The 17553-nt window shown below is 49.3% G+C and overlaps 1 protein-coding gene and 1 long non-coding RNA gene across 12 annotated transcripts in view; one reads left to right on the top strand and one right to left on the bottom strand.

Moving 5' to 3' along the window:
- The window catches only part of PRDM11 (PR/SET domain 11), a 94421-nt gene that overhangs the window by 15258 nt on the left and 61610 nt on the right, over positions 1–17553 (top strand). The window lies entirely within an intron of this gene.
- LOC140612672 (uncharacterized) lies at positions 617–17450 on the bottom strand. 8 transcript variants are annotated; one of them, XR_012013814.1, is made up of 5 exons: positions 16970–17450; positions 16847–16886; positions 16432–16758; positions 3766–3938; positions 617–2058 (listed from the first exon to the last, which is right to left on the bottom strand). It is a non-coding gene; the product is annotated as an uncharacterized lncRNA (long non-coding RNA). The 8 variants fall into 8 exon arrangements; XR_012013819.1 differs by having other exon boundaries at positions 16432–16522; positions 16658–16758; positions 16847–17450; XR_012013817.1 differs by having other exon boundaries at positions 16432–17111; positions 17249–17450.

Here is a 17553-nt window from a genome sequence, read left to right on the forward strand (position 1 = left end):
TCTTACTTCTCAGTGCCTCAGTTTCTCACCTGGGAAGTAGGGAGAGTGAAACTGCCCTCCCGAGGTTGAGGTGAGGGTGGAATGCTTGAGCTTCTCCCCAGCAACCCGCTGACACTCGGCAGGTCCCCAGTGACAGGCATGGGTCTGCTGAGTGTGGTGGGGCGGGGGTCAGGGATGGTTCCGGAAGCCTTGCCAACAGCCCCAGAGCCTGAGTCCCGAAATAGAAGACCCCAGAGACAGAGGCTCCTGATGGCCAGGCAGGAGCTGGCAGCGTGGGCCTTCCCTCCCTCCTGGGCCTGGTGGCTGCATAAATTACTCGGCAGCCTTTGGGCTAATTTTACCTTCTTGGTTTTCATGAATCATTTCCCATCCGGGGGCGTGTGAGAGAAATGGCCGTGGCTCTGCCAGCTGGATGCCCCGGCGCCAGCCGCGGTGAAACGGCTGCGGTGGGCCCAGCATGCTCTCAGAAGCAAGGCCGGGACCCCCGGGGACCCCCATGAGGGGCCATGAGGGGCCCCCGAGGGCTGGCTCCTTCTAGCCGTGTTCCCAGACCTTTGGGTCATCATGATTTGGAGTAAATGAGCCACGCCAGGTCCTGGAGCTGGAACTTGGGCTCAATCTCAAGGAATTTGGCGTTGTGTGGCCTTCCCGTGATGCCCGTCAGGGTCCCTTTTGGCCTCCGTGGTGAAGCGGTTGGTGGAGAGACCCCCGTGGCCTCGGGGGCTTTTGTGTGGCCGGCTCCAGGGGTTTGTACGAATGTTGAATTTTCATAGTGACCCAGTGCCAGAGCTGACGGGTCCTGACAAAATCAAACCCAACCCCCTTGGATGAACTGGGGCTCACACGGGGGATGGAATCTGTCTAATGTCTGGTAGTGGAAGAGGTCAGGCTAAGAGTTATTTACTGGCAGTGGACCCCTTTGCTCATGAACCCGATTTGACCATTATCATTCCCATTTTATTTTGTTTTTTAAAAAGATTTTTATTTATTCACGGAGACACAGAGAGAGAGGCAGAGACACAGGCAGAGGGAGAAGCAGGCTCCCTGCAGGGAGCCCGACGTGGGACTGGATCCTGGACCCCAGGATCACGCTCTGAGCCAAAGGCAGACACTCAACCACTGAGCCACCCAGGTGTCCTCTTATTCCCCTTTTATGGAGAGGTACCTGAAGGCACAGAAAGGAAAAGAATGCCCCTTCCCCCAATGACACAGCTGTAAGTGGTGAGGCAACCATCCGCAACCAAGCGGTCTCACCCCGGAGCCCCCATTCCCCAAGTTATCCACCACACTGCCTCTTGGAGTGGATTTCCAGGGTGGCTCCCACCCTCTTGTTTGCTTCGTTCACTCACTGAGTGTGTGTTGAGCCCCTGCCGGGTACCAGGGACCATCGTGGGCCCCAGGGAACTTGGGACAGAGGTCCCACCCCAGTCCCCCATCTTGCCTGAGGCCAGGTTCTCAGAGGATGATGTCCTCACAGCCCTGTGGCCTTGGCTGCACAGGCCGTGACCTCAGATATCAGCTGGGACAGGGAAGGCGCCTGGGTGACACAGGCTGGCCGCAGGTCTGAAGAGTAAGCGCCTTGCCCTTTGAGCAGGGCCCCCGCCACCCAGCTCTGGCACACTGTTGCCACATGGAGCCACCTGCCTGCAGTTGCCAGTTCTTCCGATTTTCCAGCAAAGTTGAACATTGGGTCTTTCCATGAAATCTTGTTTCTTCAGAGTTGGCAACTAAGGCAAAAATAAAAATTGGCAAAGATAAACCCAAGACAAAAACCAGGCACCAGTTTGTAACCTGTGGATTCTTTCTTCTGCTGCCTTTCTACAGGCCTGTCTCTGGTCGAAGCAGGTTCTAATGATCCCCCCAGGGCCACCTCTGTCAGGAAGTCCCTCCACTACCTGCCATGAAGCCCCTAGCCCACCCCCTGATTGTAGTTTGTCACCCCCCATGCTAGACTGCCACCTGGCATTAGTGGAAAAAGCATGACCTTTGACTTGGATAGATTCCAGACAGCTGCTGTGCAGCCTTGTTCAAGGCACTTGTCCTCTCTGAGCCTGTTTCCTGTGTGAAAAACAAGTAAAGTAGAACTGTACTCATTAGGTTTTTGAAAGGGTTTTAAAGACAGTAAAGACAGAAACTCAAGTCGATCAGGATTAGGCAAAAATGGATTTTATGGGCTCAGCAAAGTGCAAAGTCCAGGGTCCTGTTCAGCTTCAGGAACAGTTGGATCCAGGGCTCACACAGTGTCCTCAGGACTCAGTCTGTTCCTCTTACTCTGCTTGCTTCTGTACCGCCTCCCCTCCTAGGCAGGCTGGTGTTTGCGAGTGTATGTAGTGCCACAGTGGCCGGCTGCCAGCAGATCCATAGTAACGTTCCATTCTTTCCCAGCAGATTTCTCCAAAGCCCCAAAATTGCCCCTCGTGACTGGCTGGGCCCTTTACCCTTGCCTGCAGTGTTCACTATGACTTGCAGACTCGAATGCTGATTGGTTGGTCCTATCCCAGAATGGAGCATTTGGAAAAGGGGATTCTCCAAGGACACCAGGGTCCTTTGTGCCAGAAAGGGGATAGATGCTAGCAGGAAAACCTACAGACATTCTACTCAGGCTGCAAGTCTCATGAGGGCAGGGACCTAGTTCACCCTGGGGTTCCCAGCACCTAGGACAGTGCCTGGCATGTGAGGAAGTCAAGAGTGAATGAATGGATATCCTCCACAGTGCATGCAGACACCTGGCACAGAGCCTGGCATCAGCCACGCGGTGCCCCTCCTGTCTCCTTCCTGGAGGGCTGGGATAAAGGTTTTTCATCCTCGCCCGCTTCACCTGTCTGGTGCAGTGTCATGGTTCTGCACCGGCTGCTTGGTACTGAGCTGGCTAGCTCCTCTGGGGAGGCCCCAGAACACCCGTTTGTTAGGGCAAGCTTGACAAACAGTAAATATAATCATCGCTGATCACACCACCTTGCATTCACAGGTATCATTCTCCGAAATCATCTCATTCTTTGCTTCTCTACTGCCTGTGTCCACATAATTTATGTTTGTTACTGTTTGGCGACCGAGCTACAGATAGAGCTCCGATGTAAAAAGGGGCTGTAATCCACCCTCTGGGGTCGTGGGGGAGGATTAGGCGACAGAATGAAGAAGTGGAACACCTGGGGACAGGGCTGGCAGAAAGTGGGGGTTCAGGCAAGGCCAGGTTCCCTGTGAATGCCTTCAAGTCAAGGTCTCAGTCTGAGCCTTCCCATGGATACCTTAGTAAATGGCCGCTGAGGACACGCAGAGAGACAAACAGACGCACCTATACATGCACACATATGGTTAGGGAAGAACCCCAATCTGATGGCCAAGACTCTATGGGTCGGCAGGACAATGACTCCGGTGCAGTAAATAGCAGGATCATCACATGGTGGCCTTGGTTACTGCACCCCCAAGTCCCACAGGGTGACACAGTAGACCCAAACGGTGACTGTGTGGACCGTGGGTTACACAGCATCGGAAGAACTCGGGGGCCGGCACCTTGGGTAGCCAGTGCTGAACAGGCCGGTTCCACTTCTCTGGGGCTGAGCACCATGCTGCGGTCGCTTTAACCTACTTATTACCTATGTGACAAGCTACTGAGATGACTTGGGGTCAGAGTCTGGTGAGGCCTTAACAGTTTACATACTCACCAGGGACACTCAGGACCCTTGGGGGACCGCCTGGCCCATCACACACACACACACACACACACACACACACACACACACACACGGGCATGCACGCACACCTTACTTGTCGAAAGACGGGGTGGCGGCCTGGCTGCTGATGGTGAGCTCCTGTGGGAGGTCTTCATCACGCTTGGTGCTGACACGTACCATGGCTTTGAGCACCTTGCAGTTTCCAAGGGTACTTCCCAGCTTTTCTGTGTGTGTGCATCACCTAAGGCCATCTCTGGTGCAGGAGGCCTAGGAGAGGAGCACAAGACTGAATTTTATTTATTTATTTATTTAGTTAGTTTTAAGATTTTATTTATTTATTCATGAGAGGCTGAAGCAGAGGCAGAGGGAGAAGCAGGCTCCCTTTGGGGAGCCTGATATGGGACTTGATCCCAAGGCTCCGGGATCATGACCTGAGCCAAAGGCAGACGCTCCACCACTGAGCCACCCAGGTGCCCCAGGACTTTGCATTTCTAAGTGCCAAGTGATGCCCCTACTGCTGGTCTGGACCACACATTCAGAAACAAGGATTTAGGTGACTTTTGAGGTTTCTTTTAATTTTGAGATGCCGGGCAGGACTGGATGAATAGAATAAACAGCCAGTGAGAAGGGCAGGGGTGGGAAGGAGCAGTGAGGGAGGAGGAGGAGGATGAAGAAGAGACTGCAGGAGAGATAAAGGCACAGTGCCAGGTCCACTGCCCCCCCCCCCACCAGACTCCCTCCATAGGCCTTCCCCTCTGGTCTCGTGATGTAGAGGGACTCCTTTCCTTGGAGTCAGAACACCACATGGGGTTTCACCAGGGCCCCACCTTGCTAATTGGAGGCTCTAGCCCCATGGGGCGGGCTAACTGTAGGTTTGAGAATGTGCAGGACACCCTGGGCCGGGGACAGAGAAAGGAGGGCCTGGAGAGGGGCAGCCCGGCACAGACCGTGGTGGTGGGTTCCTATCTCCTACCACCTTCCTCTGGGAGGCCCTGAGCAAGTTGCTCCCACTCTGGGCCTCAGTTTCCTAGCGAGGAAAGGAGGGTCTTGAATCTAGCAATCTGGATACAGGCTTTCAGCTCCGACAGCCTAGAGGAGGCAGTGGGATGCGAAAGCTCACTTTACCCAGCCCTACTCCTTAAAACCCACAGGGGCCTTGGGTGCGGATGGCTTCAACTCCCTACCCTGCCTGCCCTCTTCATTAGCATCATGGGGGAGGGGACCTAAGGAGCTGACCAAACTAGAGGTCCTGTGGGTGGCCAGCTTCTGCCATACCGGGCAGGCGGGCAATCCAGGCAGCATGGCCCTGACCATCCTTAAATGCATCTACACATTCAGGTCACTTATACTCATGACCTCCTACCTTCCTGCTTCATCATTTGCAAGTGCAATCTCCCTGAGGCCCTGGAAGCCTCAGCCCAGAGACCACCCCCCCACACACCGGCACACACCCCCTTCTCCGCAAGCCATATTTGTCTGTGCTCAACTTGATATCTGGTATCTTGGAGCTAGGTCAGCCTCGGGGAATTCATGTGGACTTCAGAGTTCCCTTCCAGGGGGTCAGCAGGTGCTAAGGAGGAGCCCCCTCTGCCTACCCTCCCTCCATCAGCAGATGCCTTCTCCCCTTCTGCTCCCTGCCTGGGAGGTGGCAGGGCAGCCTACAGCTTGTTTTTTAAACTGTTAATACTAACATGCCTTTCAAAATTTGTTGTTATACAAAACGAAGAGTATAATAAATTTCCTCCATAATCAATAACTCATAGGCATTACTAATCTATTTTTAAAATCAGAAATGCATGCATCTGGTGGAAAGCTCCATAAGAGGTAAGGCCCTTTCCTCCGCTAGCCCTCAGTCCCAGGAACAGCGGCTGTCACAGCTCAGAACTCTTTTGTGCAGACGCGAGCACGTATAAATGTGTATATCCTTTCTATTTTATTAAAATAGGGCATGTTTATTTTATATAACATTTATACAGCTTGCTCGCTTCGTGTCAGACGCCATTCTAAGTATACGGCAAATATTAACTCATTCAGTCCTCCAAACAGCCTTAGGTGCTATTCGCCAAAGCACAGAGAGGTTAAGGAAGGCCCCCAGCATCACACAGTGGTAAGTGAAGCTTGAGAGTAGAACCTAGGGAGCTGGGTACCGAGATCTATGCTCTTAGCGACCCCTTGCTGCTGCCTCTCTAATGATGCAGATGGTCTTTACCTTGGTTTTGTTTTCACCACCAATTACATAATCCATTCAACAAATGTTTATCGTGCACTCACTTTGCACCAGGCACTGTCCTACTTGCAGGGGATTCAGCAATAAATGGAAGATAAATATCTCTGCCTTCCTGGCGTTTGCATTCTGGTTGGGGAGGCAGAGGGCGAATAATATAAATGAGTACTACATCAATGTGATGGTGAGTCGAGCTCAGGAGAAAAGCCAAGCAAGAGGGATAGGACCCATCAGGGGATTGCAGTTGTATCTAGGTGGCAGAGAATGTGACCTTGAATTAAGACCTGAAGGGAGTGAGGGAGTGAGCCCTGCAGGTATCTGGGGGAGGAGCGTTCCCAGCAGAGGGAACAGCCAGTGCAAAGGCACAAGATGGGAGCACTGTCATGTTGCTGGCTGAGCAAGGTGGCCCCTCTGGCAGTGGTGGGAGTGAGGGGGGCACAGTAGGAAAGAGGTCACAGAGGGCAGACTGTGTCACTCTGGAGAGTTTGCTGTTGGCTGAGCTTTGCTCTGTGGAGGGTTTAGAGCAGGGGACCATTTGATCTGACTGGTTAATGGGGCTGGAGAATGGACAGCAGGGGCAGAGTGGCAGCAGGGAGACCATCAGGCTGCTGCTGCAGCCCTTCAGGCCAGAGGGAGAAGTGGCTCAGACCACGCTGGTGGAGCCCTTGTTCCATGACTTTCCTTCTTTGGAACAGCTGCCTGTTGTCCAGAGACCCCATTATTTATTTAACTGGCCTCCAGATGGACTCGTTGGTTATTTCCAGTCTTTCGCTATTCTAGATAGTGCTGCCGTGAAAAGTCTTAGACGTTCATCTCAGTGAACTTCCTAGAAGTGCAATGGCAGGATAGAGGATTATGTGCATCTTTTAAAGGTTCCCAGGCTTATACCACTCTCCTTAAATACACCAGCTTACATTCCCACCAGCGTGCAAGAGTGCTTGGGGTACAGCTTCAGGTCAGGCCTTGGGCTGAGGGGAGAGCATGGCTGGGGTGAGATGCTGTAGGCCCTCCTGGTTTGCTCTTTGGAGATCAAGGCACCATCAAGGCAGACCCTTTAGAGAGGCGCAGCCAGAGTTTGGGACACAGCCGGAGCTGGTAGGTGGGTGGTGTGCATGGTGATGGCCGCATGTCATAGAGACCTGTCCTGGAGGGGCCTGAGTGATACAGGAGCCTAACAGGAAGTGCAGAAGTAGGGAAGGTTCCAGGAGCAGCTGATTCCATCAACTGCCCAAGTCCACATCTCTGAGATGTTGTCCCGCACCAACTAGTCCTCTGATTCTCAGACACTAGCTGGTGTCCCACGGCTCACTGCAGTTCTGAGACTAACCACCCAGAGTCAGCACTGAATTTACAGATCGAAGGCTCAGTCCCACAAGACTGTCCCCATTTGAGACACCAGTTGCAGGTCCTGGGACACCCATGTTTCTGACCAACACATATCAGTGGTTTCCACAACCTCCTTCTCAGGTTCTATAATTTGCTAGAATGACTCAGAGAACTGAGGAAAAGTGCTTTACTGACAATCATAGTTTACTATAAAGGATACAGGCTAGATGGAAAAGATGAACTTGGGTAAGGTAGATGAGAAGGTGCATGGAGCTTCCATGCCCCCTCCTTGTGCACCCTGCCCCCCAGCACTGCTACCTCTTTCCACCCAGAAGGCTCTCTGAATCTTTTTTTTTTAAGGTTTTATTTATTCATTCATGAGAGACAACAGAGAGAGAGAGAGGTGGACATATAGGCAGAGGAAGAAGCAGGCTCCCTGCAGGGAGCCTGAGGCGGGACTCAATCCCAGGACCCTGGGATCATGACCTGAGCCAAAGGCAGATGCTCAGCTGCTGAGCCATCCAGGTGCCCTGAGGATCTCGGAATCTTTTTTTTTTTTTTTTAAGATTTTATTTATTTATTCGTGAGAAACACAGAGAGAGAGAGAGAGAGGCAGAGACACAGGCAGAGGGAGAAGCAGGCTCCATGCACCGGGAGCCCGACTTGGGACTCTATCCTAGGTCTCCAGGATCATGCCCTAGGCTGTAGGCGGCACTAAACCGCTGAGCGACCGGGGCTGCCTGGCTCTCCAAATCTTGATCAAGAATTTTTTGAGGCAGCTTATCAAATGAGAGAAAATATTTGCCAATCATCTATCTGAGAAGAGATTCATATCCAAAAGATATAAAGAACTCATATGATTCAATAGCAGAAAACCAAACAATCTGATTAAAAAATGGGCAGAGGAGCTGAATAGACAGTTTTCCACAGAAGACATACAGACTAACAGGTAAATGAATAAACATCACTTGGTCATCAGGGAAATGAGATGTTCCGACACTTGTCAGAATGGCTAGCATCAGGAGGGAGAGAGAGAACAAGCCCTGGCCAGGAGGACAGGGAACCTTGGTGCACTGCTCTGGAAATACGAATTGGTGCAGCCACTGTGGAAGATGAGACAAAGCTTCCTCAAAAAAATAGGGGCACCTGCGTGGCTCAGATGGTTAAGCATCTGCCTTTGGCTTGGGTCATGATCTCAGGGTCCTGGGATCAAGCCTCACATCCGCTCCAGGCTCAGCAGGGAATCTGCTTCTCCATCTCCCTCTCCCCTTGCTCATGCTTTCTCTCTTTGTGTATCTCTCTGTCTCAACTGAATAAATAGACTCCTTAAAAAAAATTAAAAATAGAAATACCATATGATCCAGCAATTCCACTTCTGGGTGTTTACCCAAAGAAAATGAAAATGCTAATTGGAAAAGCTGTCTGCACCCCTATGTTCACTGCAGCACTATTTGCAAGAGCCAAGGCTTGGAAACAAGCTAAGTGTCCATGAACAGATGAGTGAGTAAAGAAGACGTGGTAGAGATAGCGGAGTATTATTTATCCATATAAAAGAACGAAATCTTGCCATTTGTGACAACATGGATCGACCCTGAGGGCATTATGCTGAGTCAAATAAGTCAAAGACAAATACTGTACGATCTCACTTACCTGCAGAATGAAAACAAAACCAAACCAAGTTCATAGACCCTGAGAACAGACTGGTGATTGCCAGCGAGGGGCGGGGGTGAGGTGAAGCGAAATGCATGGAAGGGAGACAGAAGGTACCAACATCTAGTTATAAACTAAGTCCTGGGGATGTGATGCACAGCCTGGTGGCTATAGTTAATAACACTGTATTGCATAGTTGAGTTGTTAAGAGAGTAGATCTTAAGTGTTTTCATCACAAGAAAATGAATTCTGTAACTATGACAGATGTTAATTTACTGAGATCATTTTGCAGTATATACAGATATGAAATCATTATGTGGTAGACCCGAAACTAATATGCTGTTGTAGGTCAATTATACCTCAATTTAAGAACCAAAGGATTTTTGTAGACCTCACTCTCCAGGCCCCTTCCCCTCCCAGGAGGTCAGCAGGTGGGCCTGGAAGTTCTAACGTTCTAATCCTGGGTTCTGGGGTGACCAGCCCTATCCCGAGGCTCTGTAGGGGCCCCGCCCTTAGTCACTCACTAACATACACTCAGGTGAGCTAGAAAGGGGCAACAGACACTCCTATTACTTGGGAAATTCCAAGGGTTTTAGGTGCTCTCTGCCAGGAACTGGGGACAAAGAACAAATATATTACTTATTATACCACACCTTCCCTCTGCTCCACTGTGTTAGCTTCATCTTGAGGGTGCTTTGCACAACATGGCTGCATGCTTTCTTGGTCAAGTCATGAAACTGAAGTCCTTTTCTTCCCTTGGATGGGCCTAAGTAGGTCAGGTATCTGACCTTAGAAGGGGAATGTCAGGTGCTGACTAGTCAAAGTCCAGGTTCCTGATCTAATAACTGGGGAGGAGGATGGTCTTGCAGTGGTCTTGTACCACTGTCTTTGATTAGTTGGAGTGCGCACCTGGAGCTGAGGGTAGGCCCAGCTCCTCCTGGATCTCTGTAGGTCCTGGGAGAGAGGTGTCCCACCTGAACAATGTCCTGTTCTTTTAAGGGGGAGGAGGAAATGGGATCCAAGTAAGCCACCAGCAGTGTCTACTCTGAGAGCAAACATGGGAAAAAGTTGACTCATGAACTTTTACATTGCTTCTCCCGACATCTTTTCAAAATCTTATCAATGATGGGGTCAGCCTGTTACCTTTAACAGGTTCTGCAGGAGGGACCACCTTGGGAGAATGTGTTCCACTGCCCACCCCCATCCCCCCACCCCTGGCCAGCTGTGCTCAACTGCTCTGCAGATGAAGGCCTGAAACCCAATTGTGAGCCTCGCTGGCTGGACCCCAGTTCCTCCAGCTGCAAAATCAGGGGCTATACTGGGTCCCAATTTCGCCCATGAGAGTTCTTTGCCCTTAGGACCCCTGCAGATATTTTTCCTTTGTTTCTACTAACATATAAATACATATGGAAAAATGCACATATTATAAAAGTGTGGCTCAATGTATTTTCACAAACTCGTACACCCGGTGGACCAGCACCAAGATTAACAGAGCATGACCGGCATCAGACAAGCCCCTTCCTTATCCCTTTTTCATTCTTCCCAAGGGTTACCATGGACACTTCTAACTAATACCATAGTTTTGCCCTTTTTTTTTTTTTTGACTTTACATGAATGGAATTATACAGTATGTCCTCTTTGGAGTCTCCTTTCTTTTCTCGCATCGTGATAACATATGATAGCAGATAGTGTGGTTTGGTTAGTCTCATTTCTGCACAGTAATCAACCCACCGAGCTATTTTGTAAACATAAAGAAGCTTAATGAAAATTTACAGTTCCCTGAAATCAGCAGGACAAATGAATGAACGTGCCAGATCTCTCTGCTTTGGCTTATAGGAGGATAGCAACTAACCAGTATGTTAACCCTGGTTATCACCTACCAGCATGTCTAGGAAAAACTAGGAAAATGAATGAATATATATTTTTTAAATTTATTTATTTATTTTAGAGACAGAGGGAGAGGGCAGTGGGGAGGGGCAGAAGGCGAGGTAGAGTCTTAAGCAGACTCCCCACTGAGCACAGAGCCGGACACGGGCTGGATCTCATGACCCAGAGATCATGAGCTAAGCTGAAACCAAGAGTCTGATACTTAACCAACTACACCATGCGGGCACCCCGAAAAATGAATGAGTTATTATACGATATATTTAGTCTTTTCGGTAGACAAAATCTTTTAAAATGGGGATCATAAGAAAAAGAAAAATAGAAGTCTTTCGTGGTAGAAATATCAGCGCTCTTACTGATCTATGCATAACACTGTATTGCCCAAAGAAAATGAAAATGCTAATTGGAAAAGTTGTCTGCACCCCTATGTTCCATCAATCGATTTGCATTCATTCATCAAATGTGCAACAGATGCCACTTATATGCCTGGGGTTCAGTGGTTCAGTCTCTAATTTGGAGTCCTTCTTCCTCCCAACCAATTGGTTGAGTCTCAGCATCCAGTGACAAGTGGGTGAGGGTGTCGGAACCTTAGACATTGTCTTTAGCAATTTCTAAGTTAAAGGATTATAAAGAGTTCCTTTAAAGAGTGACTTTTTTCTCATAAGCAAAAAGAAGGGGAACTCTTTCTCTTTAACACACTGTGCCAACTAACCACACGTGATCCCGCAGAATATATTTTCCTAGACCTGTGTGTGCAAATCCATGTGTATATGTATTTCTAAAATGGAGTTATTTTGTATCTATCTTTTCACAGTTTTCATCTTTAAAAGCAGATTTTATTGGGACGCCTAGGTGGCTCAGCGGTTGAGCGTCTGCCTTCAGCTCAGGTCGTGATCCCGGGGTCCTGGGATAAAGTCCCCCATCAGGCTCCCCACAGGGAGCCTGCTTCTCCCTCTGCCTATGTATGTGCCTCTCTCTGTGTCTTTCATAAATAAATAAATAAAATCTTAAAATAAAATAAAAGCAGATTTTATTTTCTAGAGAAGTTCTAGATTCACAGTAAAATGAGGGGAAAGCATAGCATTCTCACAGTCTCCCTGGCCCCACATACCCACGATCTATCTCCTCTGCTATGGGAGAGTGCCCAGAGTGGTACGTTTGTCACAACTGATGAACCTGCACCGACACGTCATTATCACCCAGAGTCCGTGGTTTACATCAAGGCTCCCTGTTGGTGCTGTACATTCTGTGGGTTTGGACAAATGCATGATGACACGTATCCACCATTACAGTGTCACACAGAGTAAGTTTCACTGCCCTACAAATCCTCTGTGCTCTGCATATTCATCCCTCTCTCCTGCTAACCCTGGGTGACCACCGAACTTTTTACTGCCTCCACAGTTTTACCTGTTTCCAGAATGTCATATAGTGAGAATCATCCAGCAGGGAGCCTTTTAAATGATCTTTCACTTAGTAACTTTCATTTTTCATTAACAATATGTTGAGCATGTGTTTCCATATCAATAAATATTCTTCTAAAGCATTGTTAATTGCTGTCTAATATTTCACCATGTGCTATATATTTTCTTTACTGTTTTCAAGGTGTATGTTTCCCCTGCTGTGTGTTTTTTGTTTGTTTGTTTGTTTGTTTGCTGCTACTAAGAATAGTGTTGCAGAAGACAGCCTTGTAGGTAAATCTTTGCATACAGCTTAATTATGTCCTTAGGATAAACTCCTAGATTTGGGGTTGCTCCTACGAAGGTTTTGCTCATTTCAAGTCTTTTGATATGTATTGCCAAATCGCCCTCCAAAAAGTTCATACCGATTATTTTCCAACCAGGGGCGTGTATAGGGTATTTTCCCCCACTCTTGCCAACTTGGAATATTGCTGAGATTTTTAAATCTTTGCTAATAGAGGTAAAATGATGTTTATTATAATCTATATTTATTTGGTTATTAAATTTTGTGGTTTTCCATAAAGCATGTTGGCCATTTGTCTTTCTTTTACAAATTCCCTTTTAAGTATTATTTTCCTTTTTTTTCTGTTGGGATGAACATCTTTATAACAGACATTTTATTTATTTTTTTAAAGATTTTATTTATTTATTCATGAGAGACAGAGAGAGAGAGAGAGAGAGAGAGAGAGAGAGAGGCAGAGACACAGGCAGAGGGAGAAGCAGGCTCCATGCAGGGAGCCTGACATGGGACTCGATCCCAGGGCTCCAGGATCACGCCCTGGGCTGAAGGTGGCACTAAACCGCTAAGCCACCAGGCTGCCCAACATAGACATTTTAAAAGTATTTCTCCCTTAAAGGTAGTAACTGCTAATAAAAGCCCTCTTTTTAATGTAAAAAAAATTTTCATCAGTGTGTCCACCTGATGTCTGCTCTACTTTTAAAGCAACAATAAAATGAATGATAATAAGAACTAATATTTATAGAGTGCTTATATGCCAGGTGTTTTGGTGTATAAACAGCCCTATGAGACAGGTTCTGACTTCAGTCCCATTGGACAGGTGGGAAAACTAAGGTAGGAGTGGTTAATTTTCTCAAGGTTATATAGTTTGCAAGTGACTGTGCTTGGTATCATTTGATTAAGAAAACACATGGTGACATTCGGCTTCTATGAATTCAGTAACATTTTTTAATTTTTAAAAAGATTTTATTTATTTATTCACGAGAGACCAGAGAGAGAGAGAGAGAGGGAGAGAGAGAGGAAGGCAGAGGGAGAAGCAGGCTCCATGCAGGGAGCCCGATGCAGGACCCAATCCCAGGTCTCCAGGATCACACCCCAGGCCGAAGGCGGCGCAAAACCGACAAGCCACCTGGGCTGCCTGAATTCAGTAACATTTTAAGACCATTTTATCATTTACTTCATCCTAAAAGTATTTATATACATTTATAAATCTGTCTTATGTATAAATTAAAGGCACATAATTTATTCCATCTAGAGGCAGTGCTTCTCGGGCATATAATTCAACGGTTCCCTGTAACGATTCCGTGCTCTTCCTCTATTTACCCCCATGGTTTACTATGAAGAACCGTGTTGAACCTTTCATTTTTCAAGCTGAGGAAACTGAGGCTCAGGGCAAGGCAGGAACTTGCTCAAGGTCACCTAAAAAGTTTACAGCACAGCCAGGACTGAAACCCAGAGCTCGGGATACCCAGCCCAGGTCACTGGGTGGCTTGGGCCAGCCCTCTAATCTCCTGTCCCTTGGTCATCAGAGAGAACAACACAGGATGCTGTGGTGGCACCGGAGCTGACCCTCGGATTCTCATGGGGCCAGCCGCTAGGAAAACCAAGTGGGCACAGATTCCCAGTCCTCAGGCCACACTAGCTGCCGGGCATTCCAGGACCCTGGCGCCCCGCCAAGGGTGAAAACAGAGCTGCTGCCCTCCTGAGCTGCATTCTGCCCCCCCACCCCCTTGGGTTTGCATCTCATTGCTGGGTTTGCAACATGCCTAATCTCTGCATGTGCAGACTCAGAGGAGCCAGCTGAGAGGGAGCATTGCCAGCAGCTTGGAGTCCTCCCTGAGGCCTGCAGGCCAGCCCTCCCCCAAGCCCCTCAGTGGGCAGACAGGTCCAGAGCAGACTGCAGAAACAGTTGCTGGAGCTTCAGCCAGCTCAGGCTTCCCAGTGCCCGCTGAGATGGAACCAGTGAAGGACACTAGCCTGTGGTGTTCTCCCTCTCTTCCCCAGTGGAAGTCTTGCCACCCCCCCCCACCACCACCACCTTCATTACAGACACAGGAAGGAGCCCTAATGCACATCAGTCATGCAAATAAGGCTCGGTTCCGGTTCACCAGGCAGCTGGACCGCTCCAAGAATGGAGGGAACTTAATCATGCAGTCAATAAATAAGCCTCAAATAATGAGTACTCTGAAAGCCATCGTATTTCCTTTTTTGCGCTAGCCGCCAGGAGGCTCAGCAATGAATGGGCGGCTAGATCACTAGCCATCTGACAACAGATTCTTGGTATAATTGGCATCAATCTTTCTCCATGAAATCTTTGTCCCATTGAGTATGTGTTTGTGTTACAAATCATCACGGTTCTTTTACGTGATGAAGGTGGGATGTAAGTGAAAAGTAAAATATGAAAGGAAATGGGGATCCCTGGGTGGCGCAGCGGTTTGGCGCCTGCCTTCGGCCCAGGGCGCGATCCTGGAGACCCGGGATCGAATCCCACGTCAGGCTCCCGGTGCATGGAGCCTGCTTCTCCCTCTGGCTCTCTCTCTCTCTCTGTCTCTCAGTCTTTCATGAATAAATAAATAAATAAAATCTTTAAAAAAAAAAAAAAAAAAAGGAAATGGCCAGTAGACATCTCTATCTTGAGGTATAAATGAATGCTTTTCTCAGAGGGAATGGTTTTCCATTTAAGACTCAGAAAATGTCTGCATGTTTCTTTTCCTCTCCCTCCTTCTTCCCCTCCATCCCTTATTTTCTTACTCTTGCCTTTTCCCTCCTTCCCTTCCCCTTTCAGGTCTCTCCCCTCCCCCCCTTCCTGCTCACTCCCTGCCTCTGGGCGGCCAGTTTAATACTAATATCCTTTACAGACCCAGACCCGTAGCACTTGGCTCTTCCCAAGGCCTCGCCCCAGCCTTTACCTCATTTATTCCTTATGGGGATTACCTGGCAAACAGGATGATTTCCATTTTACCAATGAAGACAGAAAGGCCTGGCGAGTTTAAGTGATGTGTGTGTGCTCAGAGCATACACTTTAGGACTTCTTATCAGGTTCAGGTCCCGGACTCAGAATCTAATTCCATCACAGTCTCTGCTGTACCTCACTGCCTCTCATTGCCAGCCTCACCCACTGGGCCACCCACCCTGCCCTGCTAAGATCAGTGAAAGCACCCAGAAGAGAAGAGGATTCAAAACAATAACCCGCCCACCTTGTCTTCCTTTCTGAGATCTCTTTTAGACTTGAGATTGTCAGTGGGGCCAGTAGGACATATTAAAGGGGGTGGTAAATTGCGACATGGGTCATTTGGCCGTTCATTTGGCCAAATATTGAGAATACACTGTGTGCTAGGCAAGGCTGAGACTAGGCTAAGGCAAGAAGTCACCTAAGTTGCCAAATTCAAGGATGTGTTCACTTTCAGGTGCCATTCCTGCCAAGGGCATGACCCAGAGAGGTGGGGTGCCTCCTTAAAGTTTATGCCCTAGCACCTTGCTGGTCTTTCACTAGTTCTTGCCCTGGTATCAAGCACTGTTACAAGTGCCAGCAATGCAGTTTTTTCAGTGGTGAGCAAAGGTGCCTGCCCTTGTGGAACTTATAATGTATTGTGGCAAACAAGTATTCATCAAATAATCATGCTAACAAAAGACTGTTCTAAGGCTGACAAGTGCCACGAGGTAAGGGACGCGGAGCTGGAGAGGGTATTATGGCTCAGGAGGTTGGGAGAAGTGAGGGAGGGCTGAAGGATCCGTGGGATTTTTTTTCAGGTGTGCTGCAAGTGGAGGACACAAGTTCACAGGTGCCATGGCAGGGTGGGGGTGGCATGGGGGTGGTGCTGGTGGAGGATGGAGGGGCCAGAGCAGGAGAAATACAAAATGGTCCCGAGCAGTCTTTTTCTAATAAAGTGCCACAGTCTGCAGATGACTGACTTAAAAAAACAAATCCAACCCAATGGAGAGAATTCAAAGCCACCCCTTAAGGAGGTCACGTATACCCACCTTCCTGATCAGCTTTCTTCAGGTGCAGATATGCAGAGACTGTGTCTAACTCTCTCCAAACTCATCTTCTTCCATTTCCGTACGGCAGCATCTATGATAGAATCTAACATTGGCCACATTTTCCAGATGAACAAACGGGAGCAGAGAGAAGCTGGATAACCTGCTGTCTCAGGCGGCCATGACAAAATGCCATAGACTGAGTGGCCTAACAAGATTTCTCTCTCACAGTTTTGGAGGCTGGGAAGTCCACCATCAAAGTGCCAGCCAGTTTGGTTCCTGGGGAGAGTTCTCTTCCTGGTTTGCACACTGATGCCTTCTCGTCCTCACCTGGTGGAGAGAGAGAGTGAGCAAGCGAGCTCTGGTGTCTCTTCCTCTTCTTAGAAGGGCACCAGCCCTATTGGGTTAGGACTCTAACCTTGTGACGTCATTGAGCCTTTATCACCTCCTCTCAGGCCCTGTTGCCAAATACAGTCACATTAGGGATAGGAATTGGGGTTGCGGGTGGGGGCACACGAATTCTCAGTCCACTAACACCCACCAACCGCTGGGATTTGCAGGCAGTGCTCCTTTCGGAGACCTGGGTCTCTAACCACCAGACCGAGCCACCTCAGGATGTGCTGTGTGTGAATGTTGCCCATCCAAGTGACAAGTGCTCCTGGGGCTGGAAGCGTTCCGTGATCCTTTACAAATAAATCCGTGAGACCTTGCCCAGACCCAGCAGCCGGGCTCGGGGGCGGCCTGAACTCACCCCAGGGTGATCCCGGTGATCCTTCCGGGAGAGGTTGGGCTGAGAGTGAGGCCCGGGGGCGAACCAGACCTGAAACATAACGCTTGAAGCGGGGTTCCCCTGTCTCCAATTTACTCGGAGCAGGTCCCCGGCTCCAGTCTAGGCTCCGTTAGGAATGGACTGCGTGACCTTGGGCAAGTCCCTGGACATCTTGGCATCTTCCTGCCCTAGGCTCCCGCCTCGGGGACCTCAACCCCGGCCCCCCACGGCGGGGGGCATTCCGTGGGCCGGGAGGGCGGCCCAGCGGCAGGCGCGGAGCCTGCCCCCCCCCCCCCCCGCCGGCCCCGCAGGTGCCCGGTCCCCACCCCCGGCCGCGCAGGTGGGGACAGGGCGGC

This window comes from Canis lupus, chromosome 21 (genome assembly GCF_048164855.1).
Source record: "Canis lupus baileyi chromosome 21, mCanLup2.hap1, whole genome shotgun sequence".
NCBI classification, from domain to species: Eukaryota; Metazoa; Chordata; class Mammalia; order Carnivora; family Canidae; genus Canis; species Canis lupus.